General features: G+C 26.9%; 1 non-coding gene and 2 pseudogenes across 1 annotated transcript in view; all 3 read right to left on the minus strand.

Annotated features, from left to right (window-relative positions):
* Nucleotides 1–1,067, minus strand: part of LOC129251875 (large subunit ribosomal RNA) — a pseudogene marked incomplete at its 3' end in the record, with an annotated part of 3,567 nt that extends 2,500 nt beyond the window's left edge.
* Nucleotides 1,068–1,509: 442 nt separating this feature from the next.
* Nucleotides 1,510–1,690, minus strand: LOC129251872 (5.8S ribosomal RNA; annotated as a pseudogene).
* Nucleotides 1,691–2,282: 592 nt separating this feature from the next.
* The window catches only part of LOC129251878 (small subunit ribosomal RNA), a 1,991-nt gene continuing 1,773 nt past the window's right edge, over nucleotides 2,283–2,500 (minus strand). The window contains exon 1 of the ribosomal RNA XR_008583150.1: nucleotides 2,283–2,500. This exon is cut by the window's right edge and continues 1,773 nt beyond it. This is a non-coding gene — a ribosomal RNA (small subunit ribosomal RNA).

Here is a 2,500-nt window from a genome sequence, read left to right on the forward strand (position 1 = left end):
CCATCAGGGTTTCCCCTGACTTCAACCTGATCAAGTATAGTTCACCATCTTTCGGGTCACAGCATATATGCTCAAGGTACGCTCCAGTTAGAGGTATAAATAATAATAAATTATCATTATACATAACTATATGGAACGCCCCGGGATTGAATTAATTGACTATTTATTAAAAAAATAGACTAAAAATTAATCCATTATATTTAAGTTAAGTTAATTATGCCATTAAGTTTAATATAACTCAATGACTTGCACATATGTTAGACTCCTTGGTCCGTGTTTCAAGACGGGTCCCGAAGGTATCCTGAATCTTTCGCATTGTTAATCATATAAATGCATACAAATAAATATTAATATCATAGATATTAAATTTTTTGTAAAATTCAAAAAATGAATTTTAGCATTATATATAATAAAATCTATCAACACTTTATCAAATCATTAGTATTTATTTTATGTTAATATGCTTAAAAAGCAAATTAATTTAAATAAACTTAATATCACCAATGATCTTTTGATAAATACTTTATTATGTTAATAGATTACAATGTCCTTATATGAAAAAAATGCACATTATTTTTTTAATTATTTAATGATGAATTTTTCATAATGGATATTCAGGTTCATCGGGCTTAACCTCTAAGCAGTTTCACGTACTATTTAACTCTCTATTCAGAGTTCTTTTCAACTTTCCCTCACGGTACTTGTTTACTATCGGTCTCATGGTTATATTTAGTTTTAGATGGAGTTTACCACCCACTTAGTGCTGCACTATCAAGCAACACGACTCTTTGGAAATATCTTTCTAGTAATCATTAACGTTATACGGGCCTGGCACCCTCTATGGGTAAATGGCCTCATTTAAGAAGGACTTAAAATCGTTAATTTCTCATACTAGATATTAAGATATTCCATACACTGCATCTCACATTTGACATATAGACAAAGTGACTTAGTGCTGAACTATTTTCTTTTCGCTCGCCGCTACTAAGAAAATCCTTGTTAGTTTCTTTTCCTCCCCTCATTAATATGCTTAAATTCAGGGGGTAATCCCATATGAGTTGAGGTTGTTTTAATATTCTTTTTTTATCTTCTCACAATTTAATAAAAAAATTATATCATCTTTTCATCTCTATTTTTCTTTTCTCCTTTTATATATTGTAAATATATAAAAATAATAATAATGTAAAATGAGGCAATCCTAGAATAAAAAATTTAATTTTTATGCTAGACATTCCTCCTTTTAATTACATATATAAATTATTATTTTATATATATATATAAATAATATGAAAATTTTTTGTAAAGAATACTTAGATTCAATATTTTCATCATTTCATTTTATTTGAGAGGATTTTTTTTTTAAAGAATATATAATAAATAAAATTCATTATATATCTTTATTTTTTTTGCTATTAATATTATGAATTATTTAAAATCCAATAATATACACATTTGCTTAAATTCAATTATTTTTATAAAAGAATAAGCAACTTATTTAGCATAGTCTTACAACCCTCAACCATATGTAGTCCAAGCAGTACTTTAAAATTGAATTTAATGTACATAACAGCATGGACTGCGATATGCGTTCAAAATGTCGATGTTCATGTGTCCTGCAGTTCACACGATGACGCACAGTTTGCTGCGTTCTTCATCGACCCATGAGCCAAGTGATCCACCGCTTAGAGTATTTTTTTATTTATTTTTATTTATAACAAATGTCAATTTTTTTTTGCATATATTAATTGAAAGAGTAAAATTAAATAATATTAATAATATATAAATTGATTTTCTTTCAATAATATATATCAAATATATTTAACTCTAAACATTTTTATTAAGTTGCGAATGTCTTAGTTCAACAATAATACAGTGGTGGTATTTATTATGATTCAATTATTTTGTATTTTTTTTAATCATTTTATGTATATATAATAATATAATAAATATATACCACTTTTGTTATTGTGAACAAATTAACTTATCATTCAATCAAATGAATAATAAGTACAACTTTTTATTTTCATGTTTAAAGGTTTTTAAAAGAAAAAAATAAGAAAAAACATTACAAAATGTACCATCATATATTATATTTAATATGATATAATTGACTGGATCACAAATTGAATGAAAAAGAATAAAAAGAATTATGGATTCAAAATAATTATATAAATTTTTTTTTTTTTTCTTTTTTTTTTTTTTTTTTTTTTTCTTTTTGTTCGTTTGTTTGCTTGTCTGTTTGTTTGTTTGTTTGTTTGTTTTTCTACGGATATGGAACACAATAATGATCCTTCCGCAGGTTCACCTACGGAAACCTTGTTACGACTTTTACTTCCTCTAAATAATCAAGTTCGGTCAACTTTTGCGAAACAACCGTGACACACGAGGCGTCACAGTGATCACGTCCGGAGACCTCACTAAATAATTCAATCGGTAGTAGCGACGGGCGGTGTGTACAAAGGGCAGGGACTTAATCAATGCGAGTTAATAACTCGCACTT

This window comes from Anastrepha obliqua, unplaced genomic scaffold, assembly GCF_027943255.1.
Source record: "Anastrepha obliqua isolate idAnaObli1 unplaced genomic scaffold, idAnaObli1_1.0 ptg000099l, whole genome shotgun sequence".
NCBI classification, from domain to species: Eukaryota; Metazoa; Arthropoda; class Insecta; order Diptera; family Tephritidae; genus Anastrepha; species Anastrepha obliqua.